General features: G+C 40.7%; 1 protein-coding gene across 3 annotated transcripts in view; it reads right to left on the bottom strand.

The window, feature by feature from the left end:
- The window catches only part of JAKMIP1 (janus kinase and microtubule interacting protein 1), a 249,801-nt gene extending 237,928 nt beyond the window's left edge, over nt 1-11,873 (bottom strand). For all 3 annotated transcript variants that reach the window (XM_055708144.1, XM_055708150.1, XM_055708125.1), the window contains exon 1: nt 11,692-11,873. The gene's annotated coding sequence lies outside the window, so the exon portion shown is untranslated. The remainder of the gene's footprint in view (nt 1-11,691) is intronic.
- Nucleotides 11,874-18,932: the final 7,059 nt, after the last annotated feature.

Raw genomic sequence — 18,932 nt, 5'->3', positions numbered from 1 at the left:
AAGCTGCCCTTTGCAAAAGTGGAAAAGCAACATGAAAAGGAAGCAGAAGATAATTCTCCTTACTTCCCTCCATATACAGCAATCAACCTGTTACTTTCAATCCTTCAAATTCAAAACAGCCAAATAGTAGTTACATATGACAGCGTTTGAACGTATCCCAAAAGTTGAAACATTGTACACTCTCACCAATTAATCAGTACTTTTGGTATTCGCTCAGTTGTTCACACAAAACATTCATTTTAACGTTGCTTAGCCTGGGAGAGAGGGCGACACGAATCCTGTTTCACAACTGGCCATTGGGCCAAATTGCACAGTAAGGGCCAGACACCAAACCATCTCACAAGCACCATTCACCGTTAGTCTGAAGCTGATTTTTTATAAATGCTGCTTTTTTAAACTCAAACACTGATTTTTTAGCATTCTTCCCAAACTCAGGAAAGTTAATCTATATGTCCAAGAAGCAAACAATAGAGTCGGTGGAAAACCTGGCATTAACAATGACTGAGCGTGTAGACTGAGTCTTGGACTCTAAGTAAAAAAAAATTATAATATATTTCAAATTTAGAAGTGTGATTACACTCACTCAAAGAGAAAAAAAAAGTAGCAAGGTAGTAGTAAGCTAATGTAAAGCAAGATCAGAAATCAGAAAATCAGTAGCTTGCTGATAACAAGAAAAAAAAATTTGTTTTCTTAGTGTAAGGGCAATTCAGAAAAATTTCATTACAAAACCACTGTAAATTCTCTGTAAATTTAAAGTCATCCAACACAACACGATCTTCAACTAGAAAGCTGATATTGAACTCAGAAAGATAAATCCCATGTTCAGCCACAGTAAAATTTATTACAAAATGTGTTTCTTTGGCATTAGACAGGTATATTTAAATCTGATATTAACATTTATGATTAAACTTGCATATGAACATGAATTATGAATATTAATAAAAGTGTATGACACAAATGCACAGATTATCTGTGCGGACTGAAATTTATATTCCAGCCTACAGAGAAAGATAATCTCAATGGAAGAAAAGAAGCAATTATGTAAAAGGGAAATGCAGAATGGAACAGATATCAGAAAAAGCTGAAATTCAAGTTACACATGAAGCTTAAGTGCTTCATGAATAAAGAAGGAAGAAAATTTGAACAACTGAGGAACCATGCTATGAAGGAAGAAGAGGAGGAGTACCAACTAAGTATAGAATAATATGCAGATTATTGTACAGAGACATGAAACATCTGAATATAAATTCCACTTATCAAAACTTGAATGAGTTTTAGTCATGTTAGAAAATGCAAAGCTGAGCTCCAACTTACAATACAGATCAACATTATGAACACAGCATATTCCTGCTGGCTCAGTATCTCAAGTAGAAGGATGACAAAAATAATTCATTTTTTCCTGCCATGTGATAGGCAGAAGGATAACTGAACAACAACCAGTTCTGAGCACTCTGCTTTCTGCATTATCAGGAACAGGATGATAGTTTTGTCTCCTTGACATACTTCCACAGCGAGCATTTCAAACACAGAAGCAGCAGATGAAACTCCCCTGGCATTAAAAGATGAAATACATCTCTGTACAGAGGCTATTATTCCCCACATATACACTCAGGAATGGAAGCAGAGTTGAATTCTGATCCAACTTGCAGATTGTCTCTTTGTTAGTTGCAGTGATGTAGGTATCAATTCTGAAACGTATTGCACAGCTTCACTACCAGCATACTCAAGGCATCATGCAAATACACAAGTCTGGCCACATCTTGCAGGTTGAGGCCTCCATGCAACCTATTTTCACTAGAAATGCTATCTTTTGGGGTTTTTTTTCTTGCAATAAAAAAAAATAATCAATTGTTTACATGTTTTTGAACACAAAAGCCACAGCATTTGCCCATTTACTGCAATATTACAAAACCAGAGAAAGAAGTGCAAAATTTAATTGAACAGACCTGCAGTTCGCTTCAACGGATTCAGAACACAATTAGGTGGACTCCCACCTCCCCAAAATTTATTTTAAGATTAAATGTTTATCACCTCTGCAACAGTGGTTTGTACAAAGATAAAAAAGTGAGATTTCCCCCACTGTCCCCAGAATGACTTATGTGGTATTTGCATATTAAGTTACAACGTGGACAACAGTGGGTCATGATCCCGTGCCAATGGTGTTTGTGTGCAGCACCTTCAGCCAGCTAAATCGCACATGGCACGCATTTCCAAAGGCCTTGGAGCCAAGGCCAACTTCACAAGCCACAGCAAAAATGAACAAGAAAGTTCTCAAAACATGAAGAAAGAAAACCTGATATGTTTTTTGGAGAAAGTTAAATCCTATTTGCCAAAAACAGTTAAGAAAGACCTCAGCACCCAACACACAACATCTGAGGATTTCCACACTGATACTCTTGAAGACAACTGTGGTCAGCTGCGACCTATAAATGTAACAGCATCAGTCTTTCCTGCTTATGTGCTCCATACAACATGAAAGCTGCAGGCATACACACGTTACTGATAGAATCATTCAGAAAGACCAGTCTCAAAACCTATTTCCTTCATTCGTACAGCGGCCAGGAGCATCATCTGTGCAACTGACTGAGTCGGCCTTGCACCAAACGCTGGCTTTCCAACACTCAGCTGCAGACCTGTAGTGAACGATAAACCAGTACTCACAGAGCAATAGTAACTGCCTTGCATGCACACACAACAAGAATTCCCCTGCTTCAAATGCACAGCCATTTCTTGTCATCCAATATCTACTAGGTACTGTGATGCAGTGAGTATGTACTGCCTGTCCTGCACCCAAAGTGTCAGTCTATCAAGAACCTACAGCAATCATCAGTACCGGCAAAATCACATATTCTGCCAGGTTAGCACACAGAAGTTCCCCCTGCGGCCTGTCAATGCCTCTGAGGTTCAGAAACAAACACATAATTGTTTGTGCATCTCCAGTGCCTTCTACATATACAGTCCCTCCTCTGGAAAACTGCATCCAGGCTTGAGGTCTGCCACCAAATAGGACAAAGAGCACATGCAGTTGAAAGTCAAACATTGGTGGATTAAGAATACTGCTTCCCAGAAACACTAAAGCTTACTGACAAAATGCTAAGAAATAAGTCCTAGGGCAGTCCAAACGAGAAGGGCTCAGCTCTTGAACTCATCTTGAACTGACAACAAAACTAAACACAATCAAGGAAATCCCAGAAAGGTAGGCAGATGTTCACAGGCAGGTTAATCAGTCTCAGAAGTACAATGCAACTTGACAGAATTTATTTATGTTCTAATTCACTAATGTACTGGGTTAGTTTTATACCAGAAGGAAGGTCTGTGCACCTCTTCAATTGCTAAAGTTTTGGACTGTGGCCTCTAAGTCACATTTGTCTACTAAAATCTTCAGAACACATACAAGCATGCACTCACAGTCCCACCTTTCAGGGCAGGTTTCATCAGTCAGAAATACTTGTAGCATGAGCCATGCTAAATGCTAGGAAAAAATCCAATTTTTAGACTTTACTGCAGATTAAAGAAGGATATATATGTATTCAAACCCCAGAAACTGTGGCAGATCTTACCTTGCACAGAGGTAAGGCTGCTGGTCACAGTCACGACGAGTGTAACTACTACTGCCAACCTCTGTGCCTAGACAAGTTTTTATTCACAACCAGTGTAAATCCAGAACACATGCAATAAAGTTGATGGATGTATGGATGTTGGATCCATGTCGCACAGACTGTAGCTGAGATCAGAATCAAACCAGTCAGTACCAAGAGGGTTCTTATTTTTCTATTTAAAAAGCTACAACTCTTGCAAGAGAGGATGTGTGACAACTTATATCACCTGTAGGATGGGGTGTATGTCAGGCAATAGAAGATGGGGAAAAGAAAAACTGCTTTGTGTAATTCAAGAACTCTCAATAATAAGAACTTCCCATTGTACAGTTTCATTACTAAAGAATGTATATAAGCCTTGATGATTCCTTCCACATATTAAAAAAAAAAAAAAAAAAGTTATAACCGAAAACAGAATTACATGGCTGCCTACATAGACACCCACTGTTTCTTCTTTTCTCTGTAACATATCCTTTTAACTCACTCACCTCCTTTTGCATCTTTCTCACAATTGCTGACTTACCTATTTTCCATACATCTTCTTCAGGCTTATTGTCACAAGAAAACTGGTCATGAAAATAGTTGTTCTCTTACAGTCAGTTCAGAATACATCATCCATTTTAATTTTTCTGTCTCCCAACATATTCATATACCAATAAAAATAACTTCCTTGAGGAACAGAGAGGTTATTCCGGAGTATCTGAAATAACTAAAGTAGGATAGTTATTCTGCAGATCTAAGCTTCACGCTGTGATAGATTCACGCATTTGGTCCCACCTCCCAGTAAGGAGCTGGCAATTACTGCATTCCAGTGCAGGACCATGGATTTTTTCCAGCTGCCTTACTCCACATGTCATTTACAGCTGATTGTGGCAGCTAAACCTGTAATGTATTTTTGGATCAGATGCAGATATGCTAGATATACTAGATATGAAAGCGCAAACCTGCAGTATATTTTGCTTTTTCTGCAGATAAGAATTATCCTTCTTGACAATCATGAGATTTAAGGCTCTGCTTTACCGACATCCAAGAGGATTTTAAGTTTACAGATCTAAATCTGTAAGAATTGGACAGTATTTATTACCTACAGTGATATGGAGGTAACTTCCTCTAAAGGTTTTAGATATTCCTCTGCTTTGTGTGAGGAAACAGCAAATAAGTAGAATCCTGTGTTGCTTTTGTGCTCTTTGAAGGATTAGCCTCTCTCAGTTCCTGAACAATATATATATGAAGTACATAAGTACCCCGATTAGAGCTTAAACACTGTTTAAATTGGACACATCTCCAATACAACCTCTCATAAAGCATAACCTGGAGTTATTATGAGATTATGTTATAGTGCTAGTATGCAGGAATCTTATATTTCATCTAGTTCATTTCTACAAACATAATTATCTGTATGTTAATCTCTGAAGTATTTTCTGAATGCACATTTGTGAATGCACAAAAAAATCTCTGCATTTGCTGGTTTTACTTTTAGAAACCACTGTTTTGTTACCCAATAGCTAGATTCCTAACAGCTAGCTAAACAGACTAACTCTAGCTCAGATATATCTAACCATGGCTGTGGTCATGGTTCCTCACTGTGGCGCAGAAATAGACATTTATCTTCTAGAGCAGAGGTCATCTAGGAAAGGCTAAGATGAAAAGATGGGGAAAAGAAAATGTAGAAGAAAACCCAAAATATTTTAGGCTTTCTTAGACAGCGGACAACAGTAAAAAAAAATATGCAAAAAACATTACATACACAGAATATTTGATATTAACATAAAGGCAGAGTTGTTTCCATTAGCTGAATGCAAGAAAGCTTTGTGTTTTTACTGCAAGAGGTAGTAATAGCCCTGACTTTGTGGCTGGTAGAATGTAGAATCTAAAAAATCCAAGAAATTGTAATAGGCAATGACAATTATTTTTTTTTTAAAAAAAGGCACACATACACCCCAAAACCTCAACAAAAAACAACAGAAAACATTAATAATGGAATATAATGAGATGTCAGGAATAAAAGAAATAGCCCCAAAATATTCATTTTTTCAAGGTAAATCATTACAGAGAATATAAGTTAATGCCATTCAACAGTGAAACTGGTTTAAAAATACAAAAAGGCTCATCTAACCTTCCCAGTCAAGTATATACATCTTGAGCTCTGGAGCAGATTCATCTTGGAGACTTCAACCCTTCTTACAAATGCAGTTTGAAATTGGCCAAGAAATGCAAAAATTAGTCATAGGGACCAAGAAGCATTTAAGCCTCATTTCTGTAGGAAGCCAGGCTACAGCAAATGTAACTGAAGTATGTAGTAAGAGTTCACCACTTTACTAAAAGACTCCAAATTACCAGAACAGACACTGAGTGCTGGGCTACAGCATCCCATCCTCCCTCCCCACCCTACACAGCAGTGGCCAAAGCCTCATGCAAAAGCTAATAAGATCATTATCTTCTAGAAGGATTATGCTGCACAGAGAAGCTGAAATGTGCCTTTGTGAGAATTAAGTCCACCACCCTTATTGGTCAGCTGAGTTATTTTCTTTTGCCATAGCGCACACAGTTTTTTTCTCTGATCTTTCTTAAAAATTGCTAAATCCCAAAGCACGTTGATTATGAAGCTGGGATAAAATGCACTTGCAGATCATTCTTTTTGCTTTAAGAAACAGAGAGGTCAAGAACAGATATGAAAAGAAAAATGTCTGAATTCTTCTATAAGAACTAAAGGTCTGCTACAATAAATTCGCGAGAGTATAATTATAACATAGTCTATACCTAGTAACTTTAGCAATGAATGATTAAGGCACAATCTGTTCTACAGGAAATACCAAGATGTGACTCAAAGTAGATCAACATAAGGTAAAAACATTGTGAAAGTGGTGCTTTACATCTGGATAGGGAAAAAGCTGTGTTCTTGGTGTTTTGTCTCTCATTTCTAAGCAATCTAAAGAAGCAACACATCACCATGCACTCTCTCCATCCTGATAGGGATCACGGTGTACTTACATTCAGATACTGCAGAACTATGTGAAGGAGTTACTTCAAAATCATACAAGCAATTGCAGCTTAGAGACTCAAACAACAGGAATCACTGTCTTACAAAGTAAAAACCTCTAGCCCAGAAACGTGTCCTGATTAGATGAAGGATGCAAGTGCTTCACATTGCCACAAGTATTTATAAACATGAAGAGCAAGCTTGCTCAGAAAACTGGTAGTTCACAGGAAAACAAGGCTTATACCTTCGGATGGCAGTTCACATGCAAGCTAGTGAGAAGAAATACAAAATATTTGACACTTTCTTAGCACAAGAAGCATTATGGTGCAGTAAATAAATAGTTAGCAGATGCTGGATACTGCAATAGATAGAAAACAGAAAAGGATGATGAAATCTCAGCCTCAGAATCACTGACATTTTGGAAGGTCTTACTAAAATAGGTCTACTTTAGATAGATAAGAGGTTCCTCGTTCTGATCATTAAAGAGAAACAAGGTAATTTTGGAAGAACCCAAGGAAGACTGCTCTGCAGTGGCTCACTCTTATTCTCACCATACAGATAATAACAAGAATCCTTCAGTTTCAATTACACCAACATGCCACTTGGCTCACCTCATCTTAAAATGAATAAACAATGTAAGTATTAAACTTGAGTGCATTATACACACGGCAGGGGGAAATAACCTTATCACCTGCACAGTGAAATCAAAGCAACCAGATATGCAGCCAGTGTCCATAATGAAGGCTGACAACCACGTTTACCTTAGCTAAAGGCACACCATTTATTGAAGTTACACCCAGGAAGCCGTGTATTTCATCTGCAGCACATGCCTAACATCAGTGTTGAATCAAAAGTGAAACTGCAAATTACAGCCGTGTGACACTATTGACACTTCCGTGCTGAATGGAAAGGTAACAGCTACTGTAAGAGCAACTAAAAATGTTCAATACTAATATCTTGTCAAAGACAACTGATATGGAGGACAACTGTCCGTTATCCATGAGGACAAAAGTTGAGTCAAAATGGCACTGAGGTATATGAAAAATATACGTTCTGAAACAGCTGCCATTTTCCTTACCTTCAAGGTAGGGTGCTAGAGAACAGGCAAAATGTTGTTAAGGTGAATTAAAGATCAGAAGAAAACACTGCAGAAAACTTCAAAGAGTTATGAGAGACATCTTGATTCTCCTGCAGTTGTGGCTGTGTCCAGCATTTAGTAGGAACAAGCAAGCGACACATGAAAAAATACACATTGAGCTGATAATATAAATAGCTCCCCTCTTAATTTTACACTGATTACAGAATGCCAGCTCATAGACTAAATATATAGGTTTTTTAAAAACATCTGCAAGGAACAGAACAAGTAATATTTACATCAGAGCTCTCCCGTCATCATCAAAACAAAACAAAGATGCTGTTCAACTGTCTTCCACTAAAAGCAAAGCAAACCCAAAGCAAAGCAAACCAATGTGGGCTGTGCTGTTTGAGGAGGGGATAATCAATATAAAAGTCAATTCACTATTTCTAAACTTTTCACCATTTAAGTGATTTTTGTTTAACTTTCAGACTTTCACCCCTAGAAATTGGTTTCAGTCAATCAGGTTATTCACCACATTTAGAGGATGGCACAAAAACGACTACATGTGTGTGTATGCTTATGTTTTTATATCATATGTATCAGGCACACCTCTAAAATAATGTGCAAAGGATGGAACTATTACTGAAATAGAATGAGTTAAAATTAGTTTAAACTACTACTACAGCTCCATTTTTCCCATTAAGAATTAATCTCTACCATTTTTATTGAACTACTATAGATACATTCCCTGTTACTGAAGTTAGGGCTGAAAAAGTTTTAGATTTTAAAAAATCTCAGCAAAAGTTAAACAGAAAATTACAGAATTTGCATACAGGGTGAAGGAACCCTTCCCAAGATTGAAAAAAGGACTTTTTTAGATCATGAACTCATGATGTTTTATTTTAACATGTGAATAAACTATGAAACAACAACTATGAAACTGATTTTCCTGACTAATGCAGAGTAACATTGGAATAAGTACCATAAATCAGAAACTGTTCTAAATATGGAACCTTCTTTTAACGAAAAACAAAAGAGATGGAACATGTTTATGCATATCAGTACACAAAGCTGCAATTAAGGCTGCATATTGCCCCTCCAAAATGAAGCAGAATAGAGTTCATGAAAATTGAGAGGAAAAAATAATCAGGATTACATAGAAGAACATGAGGAAGGATTTAATGGTTTGTTTCCTTGATGGCAGAGCAACCTTAGCTCAAAATTAATAAATTAATAAATAAATTGAAACACGGTACTCAGTGGTACATGTCCATATATCCTCTTAGGCAGGAGGCAGCATGCAACCAACCTTGCTTCTATACAAAGAGGCCATTCAGCCTCACATTCTTCATTATTTTCTGCCGGCTCAAGTTGTCCTTATGCTGTCCAGAAATGTGGCCCAGGCCCATTTCTTTCCTCAATATATTTACTACTCCTACAACTCCTATTGTCTATCACAATCTAATCAAAATGTTAAAAAAAAAAATCTATACATGAAAATAGCTGTAAACATTTAAATGTTGACAAATAATATTTAAAAGCAGAAACTGACAGCAGAGCTGGGATAAACTGTAACAATGATGGTGCTGGGGACACAAATATACTAACTATGGAAAACAGTAAGGAGGCTTGAACGAGATTGACCTCTAACAGAAAAATCACAATGAGGAACCTCTATTCTCTCACTGCATACTAAGAGTAACATTTTAACACTGCACATCTCCTCCAATTCAAGCCTCATTTTTACCTCAGGTTCAACCCATGGCCTCTTTTGAGGATATTTCCAACTCTTGCGTTTCCATAACAACAATCAAAGACACTAAAGGAACATACATTTAAGTGGAGAGTGAGAATTGCTAAGCATTTCCAAAAAGAAAAAGGAAAGAAAAGACTTTATCTGCATGCAGCAGAACTTAAATATGTTGGGCAAATTTCTATACCAATGGCTTCTTACAGTACTAGTATCTCAGCCAGTAGCAGACTTAAGGCCCAATGCCTCAGTGAAGGAGTCCTAGGGGGTGCCCACCTTAAATTTTTGGAGCACCTCTCTCATCAGTGGTCTCTCCACCCCATAAGGAGAATCATCACCTCTAGAAGATACAAGATTGTCGGCCCCTCTGTTTGAAACACCAACATATCTATTCACTTCATATTAAAACACTCACTACCTGCACCCATTCAAATACAAAAAATCCAAACCCAGAAAGACCCCACACTACCTCAGGTGCAAGAAACAGTCATCCCAATGGACCAAGAAATAGAGAGAGCAGGGACTGAAAGAAAATGTTCTAAGCCCTACAGAATATCACAGCTCCTCTATTACAATAACTAATTTTAGCACTATAAATAGTAAGGCATGCGTATTTTCAATACAAAACAGAAACAGCATCTCAAAAGATAATTAGGTAGAATGCAAAAGTCTTCATAAAAACCCTCCTGCCTAACCGTACCATGAATTAGTGCGTTTTACAATCAGAAAACATTTCTTTTCAGCAGACTTTGGAAAACCAACACAACGTGTATGCACCTCTAGCCATATAAAACCTGAAACAGAAACTGGCACCTCATGGAGATGAAACACAGCAGACCCTAATGAGCATTACAGAATCCCATTCCTGCATAAATACATATGCACATCATGCTTACTGTCAGTGAGACCGATCATGTAAGAAAAGCCATTACCGTGTATACATGATGGGTTCTAAGCACAGGGCAGGGATCTCGGGGAGCAAAAGGATTCTTGAAATGAAGCGGGACTCATTTTCTTCCCCCTAACAAAATCTGCTAGGATTTCCTTCTAAAAATCCTATGAATTTTTAAAATCAATAAATAATAAAAATAAATACCATCTGTTTGAATTAGCATCATATCTTAGGACTGTTTGACTAGACAGTGTGGCACAGGGAAGTCATCAGTCAGGCCACTAATATGCGACTGAGAATTTGCAAATACCTAACAAAAATAATTCTTGCTCGTTTGTTACACCTGTGTCCACTCCACCTTCTCTCTATGTAGAGATCCCGCAGCCACTCGCTGACCCAGCGGCTGCCTCAAGAGCCGAGGGCGAGAACTTTCCTCACAATCTCGCCCATTCACTAGCACAAACCTGTCTTAAGGGGCAACCAACACAGAAAAATGACACTGCCTGCAGATACTCCTCTCATCCAACCCCCTGGAGTGATGTGCTCTGTAGTGTTGCCATAGAAAATGGAAAGGAAGCCTCCAATTAGGGAAGAGGTCACTCTTAAGCAGAGATATTATGTAAATATCTGCCAGCCTGCACCCTGGAAAAAAAAAAAAAAAAGGCCTCATCCCGCAAGCCCTCCAAGGGCAGGCCTCAGATTTGCTCTTAGAGAACCCAAGCAGCAGGGCTGGGCTTGCCAAGCAGGTCCAAGCCCCCCTCAGCCTGCCCCGCCGACGCCCCCCGGAGCCGCAGGTACGGCCCGGCGGTAGGGCAGGGCAGGGCGCGGAGCGCCGTTATCCCTGTCCCCTCCCGCGGGGACCGGCGGCGGGCACCGGCCGCGGGGAGGCCGGCAGCGATGGGCGCGCACGGGCAGCCCCCCGGGGCTCGGAGGGGTCGTACCCCGCTCAGCCGCGGGGTCCCGGGCCCTCCCTTCCCTGCCGCGGCCGCGCCCCGGCTCGCTGCTGGCTGCGGGGGAGTTGCGGGAGCGCCGGGGCAGGTGGAGGGCCCGGCCGGGCTGGCCCCCTCGGCGGGCAGCAGCCGCCTCTCCCGCCTGGGCACCGGCAGCGCCCGGCCCCGCCAAGGACCGGCCGCCCTTCTCGGGGCTTCCTCGCCCGTCGGGTCACCGGCGCGGAGGGGCGAGCGGAGACGCGCACGGCCCCGGCCCACCCCGGGCTGCACTTTTCTCCCTCGGGCACCTCGCACCATCAAAGTCTCTGAGTGCGGCGGCATCCTCCATCCATCCATCCATCCATCCACCCATCCATCCATCCATCCCCCCACCCATCCATCCCCCACCCCGTGCTCCGCGCCGCCCCCGCATCACCCACCCCTGCCTCCCGCCGCCGCTACTCACCCACGCCGCGGCCAGCAACGGCGGCAGGGCCCCGCCAAGCCCTTGCCCCGCTTCCCCCCGAGGGACCCGCTGGCGCGATGCGGACGGAGCGGCAAGCAGGCGGCGACGCACCGTCCGGCGGCCGCACCTCGCTGCCAGCGCCGGCTCCCTCCCAGCTGTCACCGGCGGCCCGCCCTCGGGAGGCGGCGGCCCCAGCCGCTCCCGCAGCCCCGCCCCGAGCGGGCGGGGAGCCCCGCTGCCGCCACGGCGGCGAGGGGCGGCCAGGCGGGGACCGCGGCGGGGCCAGCGGGGGCCGCGCTCCCAGCCTCGGCGGGCTGGACCCCCGCGCAGGGGGCGAGGTGGCACAAGGGGCTCCGGCCCGGGTGGGGGGTGTAACACCGCCGAGCGCGGCCCCGCCGCCTCGGTAGGGCATCCGGAGCAAGTGCCGAGCGGGATTTGTCGGTTTCATTTTTTATGTTACACCCTACGGCCGCATGCCAGAGCCGGACGCAGATTAACGGCACTGCCAGCACTCGCTAGCCACGCTAGACGGCTGTGAACACTAATGCCAACCAAACCCTCATTATTTTGTTAGAATGGAGCAGAAAAGCTGCTTGAGGCTCCCGGGCCCAGGCTTTGCTCGTGGATTTCAAACCAGCCTGCCTCCTTCGGCGCTGCCCCGCGCTGGCTTTGCACACGCCTTTACGAAGATGCTCTTCACGAGTGTGATTCTGCTGATCCAGACTCAGCGACTGACCCAGTGAATGCAGCAGGAATGTATCTCCGTTAGCTAAACACCAAGACCTCGGGGAGTGGGGAGAGTCAGAATAATTAGCTTAATATTATGCTGATGGCTAATGGCAAGTTTGTGTAAATAGGCCCAGTGTCAATGGTAAACAAGCCCGTTTACCACTCTGTTTGGGGTTTTGTGTTGTTGCTGCTGGGGTGCGAGGCCTATATTTAGTTTGGTGAGACAGGATGGATATAGGAAAACAGCTAGACAGACTCAAAAGAAGAACTGCAAATGCAAGAAACATAAATCAGCCTTGAAACAGGCTCAAAGAAGTAGGTCGATGGGGTTTGTCAGAAAGACAGCTCTGGGATGCAGTGCAGAGACAGCGATCTGAGAAGGGGCCACTTCGTTCTAGCAGATAAAACCATGACACTATCAATGGCCAAACTGAATGCTTCAAATCCAAATTTGAAGTGGAACACACAGTTTTAACAGTAAAGGCAATTAAAGGGTCAGAATTGCCATTTGAGACCAAAAGGGAATAAGCATTGCTGGGCACTGCAAAGCAACTTTTAAACAAATCTCTTTCCAAAGGGAGGCATTTCAGACAGGAGCTAAAGGAATTCTTGTTGCCAGAATAACCCTGAAAGTTCCTCCTCTATAGAGAAAATGCTGCTTTTGATTTTGAAATCACTAAGAATTGAATGCCCCAGCTGGCATTAATTACTTCATATAGTTAATTTGTTCCATTTTCCAAGACAATTTCAGGTATAAATGTTTGATATATATGCACTTTAAAAATGTCAACACATTTATTAGTGGCTATGTTCCAAGTTTGGATTAATGAAACTGTAATAAGCTTGTTATGCTTTAGCTGCTTTTCAACTGTTCTTTATAGGAAAAAGAATTTTGGGCCTTAGTTCTGGCCCTGGTCAGGGTGAGAGGAGATTTGAGCTCTTAAATAATATATGCATGGACTTATATCAGTGTTGTGTCTTGTCAAGGATGCAGTCTTGTGCTCTGAAGAAAGGCGGCATGTTCTGTATAGGATTTACTTATGACAGGCTGGTACATAGGGTTGTTACACACAAATTATTTTTCTACCTTATTAAGTAATTTTTGCTTCTAAGTACTTAAAAATAAATAAGGACGTGAAATTTATAACTTAGCTAGCACTTTGTTTCTCCATATTTTTTCATTAATAAAAGCATCTGAGCTTTTTTAATTTACATAAATTTGGCTTTGTTTAAAGTTAAAGTTAGGTGATCATCTCCTTGTCTGCACAAGGTCAAAAAGATTACCTTCCTGTCAGACATGGCTTTATAACCTGCTGTTTCCTTCAGCTGGAGAGCAAGCGTCACTTCATGGACCCTAGACCAGGGGTCCTCAAACTTTTTAACTAGGGGGCCGGCACGCGGATGCAGTGGCAGGCAGTCATCTGCCGCTTCTTGGTTTCCCCCCCAACCCCCGGAGGGGGGGGGGGGGGGGGGGGGGCGCGGGGATGTCTGTAAATACCGGGGGCCGGGTTGAGGACCCTGGGGGGCCGTATCCGGCCTGCGGGCTGTAGTTTGAGGACCCCTGCCCTAAAGTATCCTTTTGAATGCCTGTCGTTTGATAACCACTAATATCTAGAAGCTGAGGGATGCATTGCGCTGTCTGCACCACAGACAGTAAAGATACTCCCATCCCCAAAGAACTAATGCTATTAGTGGACATGGAATATCCAAGAGGCTGGAATAGTAAGTGAAAGTAAAGACTTAAAATCTGACCTGTATGTTTGTTTGTTTGTTTGTTTACAACAGTGTTGTATCTTGCTGGAAGAAAACTGGGTCCTGCATGACTTGCCCAAGTTCACACAGGAATTCTGTGAGTCAGCCCGAAATTAATCCTGATACATCCTGGTAACTGTGGGATCCCTGGCGGCTTCTGGAAAACACACAAGGCATGTGCAGTTGTGAAAGGCAGAAGACATATGCAAAGGGAAAGAAATACTTTGCCCATTCAGTGGCTGACGTATTATTACTGTTCGGCTGTTGCATTACCAACTTTCTAACCCTGCTTTTAGTGATAGTAAAGCAGTTTGAGATATTGAATCTGAAAAGTGCTGTGCGAGATATCAGCAAGAAATATTCAGCTCTGTTCTGCATCCCTCCAAATCAATGCAAATTCTTCATTTAATTGAGGAGAAACAGAACTGAGACTTAGAAGTAACACTTTAAAAACACATTTAAAACCTTTTGGTAACATGATGGCTATGCAGTTAGAATTAGGGGCACTTTATCCTACTCATGCTGAAGTAACTATATTAAGTGGAAAGCAAAATAAAATTTCAAGGACAGGCCATAATTGAAAAGTTAATCCATTTTTAATATTGCTATACTCATTGTAAAGAGCTTTAAGCCTGCAGACTAGCAGAAGGATATCAGAATGCTTGCTCTATTTTTGCCCTGATTTTGTAATCGTAATAAAAGTCCCTTGTAAACAGTGGTGGTCCTGCTCAGTTAAAACTCAAAGTGTGAGAAGTTTTTAAAACTTCAGCTCTGAATAATTACAATGCTTTAAGCTCCTATGTTCTTTTATGAAAAAATATCCTAGTGCACTTTTGAAACTGATTTACACACAGCAGAACCGATTATCTCCTGCTTTAGAAGTAAAAGGATTGCACTGATTATTTTTTATTATTGTTGTTGTGGTTATTCTTGTTAATATTGCTAATATTAATATTATTTAGAAATCAGAAATACACACCTAAGGACATATTTTATTATTTTTTACATGGTATGTTTGTTTTTTCCCATTGAAATGCAGCCATCTGCAGGCAGCTATATAATAGTGTGTAGCAACACTGCAGCAGTTATGTATAATATATGGCTATATTTAAAACTTCTCACTACTCAGCACTGATTATTATTAATGTTAATACTGCTCAGGACAGGAAAGGCAAAATGAGCTACTCTTAGGGAGAACTTTAAGTAGACTGACTGTGATTATCCACTTTAAAGGATTTGGGTGTGATCTTTTATGGGAATGATTTTTCTGGAAAATTTGGATTCAAGACATCCATTTCAGAAAGCCTGGGAGATTCAGAGTCATTGAAATGGAATGAAGTTTATTCTTCTAAGTTATTGCAGCATTGTGAGACTTGCAGTGGATTTTCATTTAAAACAGTAATGTTTTCATATTAATTTAAAATATTTTTAAAATACTATATTTTCAGATTCAAGATTGCTGGGAAGAGCCGACCTGATTTTCTGTAGTAGTTGAGATGTATTTTGCTCAGAGAGCTGGCCTGCTAAATGCCTGCATGTGGGATGCTTGGGCTCCCTCTCCACATCATGGGTGAATCTCTGTCAAGGCTACCCTGGCCCCGGAGCAGGCATACCCCTAGAGAATCTGTCTTGCTGTGCAGTCATATATAAAATTGATGGTGGCATTAACACGCACCAAAAAATCACCTACCATGCTGCTGAATTTCAAAACACAGAATTTGTATCTGCTGAACCAAAAGGGAAACCGGTGCTGACATCGGGCAGCTGGTAACGTGGTGCTGTAACTGGTGGGGGATGCTGTTCGGTTTGGCCAAGGGCAAAAACTGCCCATGCCTGCCTACAGCTTCGCGTGCACCAAACAAATTCTTTCTATAACACATATTTTGTCAGAATCAAGTCTTCTTTTACAAATGGGAGAAACGCTGATATGACAAGTTGCGGTCTATCTTCTTGGAGGTGTTCCCCCTCTCTCACCCTATTGACGGGTTCTGCCACAGGCGGGTGTCAGTAGAACATCCAGAAACAGCGTGTTACAAATATGTGCTTCTAATAGGGAATACTCACCATGGATGGATATCAATAGCAGCCAAGGGAATCAGCTTGCAATTAAGAGTTGAAATAGGTATTTTGAACAATCTGTTACGTTTCTCTATTGCACTGAGTAGATTGTATGGCATTCCTTTGTGTGTGAGTGGGTCTGAGCTGATATGTATGCACTGTTGGTATTTTCTTGCATCTCTTTTTGAGAAGTCACTTTTGTCCTTAACAGAGGGGCAAGAGTCTTCTGGGAATATACACCCTGAAATTAGGATTTATTATAGGCTTTATGTACAGCTGACTTAGTTAAAAGCTGCCTTGCTGTGCAGTCACATAACAAATTAAAAATGGCAATAGAAACAGATGAAGTTAATAACTGTGCTGTGGAATATGGAGATAAAGCATTTGTTAAAACAAGGGAAAACTGAAGATTTACAATATATTAACCCATGTTTGTTCCAAGATGCTGCTACAGAAGTAAGCACTAGGGCTTTAGATATCAATTGATTTCTGGAGCTACTTGCATAGCTCTCTAATGCACATGTTGAGATGATTAGCTGTAATAAGGAGAGACTAGGGATTAAAAGGGTAAAAATAACAGTCATTATACTTCTTAGAAGGAATTCTCTGAGGATCTGTGCCTGTGGTTCACTCACACCTGCTTCAGTACATAATACACTGAGTTATTCAGAGCTTTGTTGGAAAAAGGCTGTTAAAAACATGACATTTTGGTGGACTTTTCCCTCTTCACAATTCTTATTCTTTCTTTTAAGGATGAGTTGTTTAACGGCTACCTCAGCTTTCTAAACCGAAGACCTTATAATATTGTATAATGTGTATATTGATGATACTGTATATGCGTAGCAACTCTTAATTGTAGCATTCCTGTAATAGAAACTTCAAGTACAAAGGAAAAAGGAAAAGAATATATACTTTTATTAATAATCCAATTATTATAAGAATCTAATAATATTGAAGATTTTAGTACTTCTACGGAAGTTTATGTGTTTAGAAAGTAGATGTACTTTTATGTATGTATTCATAACTGCAGGCTCAGGACATAATACAAGGTTGTGTCATTTCAAAGGACAGCAGCTAGTTGGAAATGCTCATTAAGAAATGTCACAGCTTGTGTTATACACACTGATGTAAGTCTTCAAGCAGTATACAAAATTAAGAAATATTTTACTGCTGTTGTGCAGATAACTTCAAGGTCTTTGTTTTGGGAAATACTGAGGGATTCCCCTGGATGTATCTTCCTTACAGAATGAAAAACAGGTTGCTGTCATAAAGTTAATCTTTGTGAAGAAAGAAAGGGTGATAGGGAAATTATCAGATAGCCTGATAAATTCATTCCCTTTTCCCTGTTAAAAGAGAAGAAGATCCAAGTAGTTATGCATCTTTGGAAACTAGAGTGTAATTGAACATAGGAGATCTGCAAGGTCTGCAGTCTCTCACTAGAAAGCAGCTCTCTTTAAAGCTGGAGTAGGACTTTGAATCTTGAATGTGATCTTTTCTTTAGAAGTAGAAATTGGATAGGACCAGACACTACCTGAACGAGAAGATACAGGAATCAGTGAGTTATGCCCTGTGAGAGATGAAATAGGCACTTCATTACTCATCCTGGTGATGCACTAGCATGATATTTGTCAGTGGAGATACCAAAATTGCTCCTGTATTATCACATTCTTCTAAATGCTCAAAGGCAAAATAGCTGAAGTTTTACTAGCTGCCTTTAGATTAGATTCTGCAGATTCTGGATGCTTTGTTACTTAATGAAAGCATATTTAATCCCTGTGAAGTGACAGATTAATGTTCAACAGATGAAAATAAAAATATTTCTCAAGGTTAAAAATTAATTGTATCAGGTATAATTAAACTTGTGATAAGAACAAAAAAAAAATAATTGTTCATATACTTCTGCTCTCCTTATACCGCTTTAAGGGCAATTTCACCTACATTCAGTAAAACAGGCTCCAATAAGCAGAAAGTTTAGACAGGGTTAATGACATTAGGCCTGTCTTTTCAATGTTTGTCCTTAGGAAAAGGTAAAATAACCAATGTCTTTAAGTACACTGCCCAGAGTTCAATCACAACTTGAGTAATAAAGATTGTTTAAACATAGACTTCCCTCCAAAAAACATGGGGTGCTTTTACATTTTCTTATGGCCTCAGACAAGGTTTAGTGAGCTTTACCTGTAAGTCTTACCCCCACCACCCCTCTTTTCATTAAGTGGCTTCAGGAAAACGCCTTCCAGAACTCAGATACTTGACAGCTATCCCAGAAATTTGCTGTCCTGGATACTTCAACATATTGCATCAGCAGCACAGCCAGAATGGAGAAATATAAGACTGATCAAAAGGTATGTATTTGATATGATAAAAGAAGAATGGATATAGTGTGTGCATATGAATAATATGAAATAGAATGGAGTAGAATAGTTTAGTTCAGTTGGAAGGGACCTACAACGATCTTCTCATCCAACCGCAATATATGCTGGTGGAGATTGCCACTATTTTATAGTGGAGGGGGGAATCACTTTGCAAATAAAGAATAAGAAACATCGCAGATGCATGTTAAACAAAATTTAATTAAACTGTATAATTGCAGGCCCAGTTAAAGAGCAATAGCATGAAAATGTTGTGATGAGGACTCCCATAAGATGATATTATACATACAACAGTTTGAAAAAGGTTGCCAGCTGTTGTCTAGCCATGGTAAT

The sequence above is a fragment of the Falco cherrug genome, chromosome 1 (genome assembly GCF_023634085.1).
Source record: "Falco cherrug isolate bFalChe1 chromosome 1, bFalChe1.pri, whole genome shotgun sequence".
Classification (NCBI taxonomy): Eukaryota; Metazoa; Chordata; class Aves; order Falconiformes; family Falconidae; genus Falco; species Falco cherrug.
Note: the sequence above shows the minus strand (reverse complement) of the source record. Positions and strands in the feature narration are given on the sequence as shown.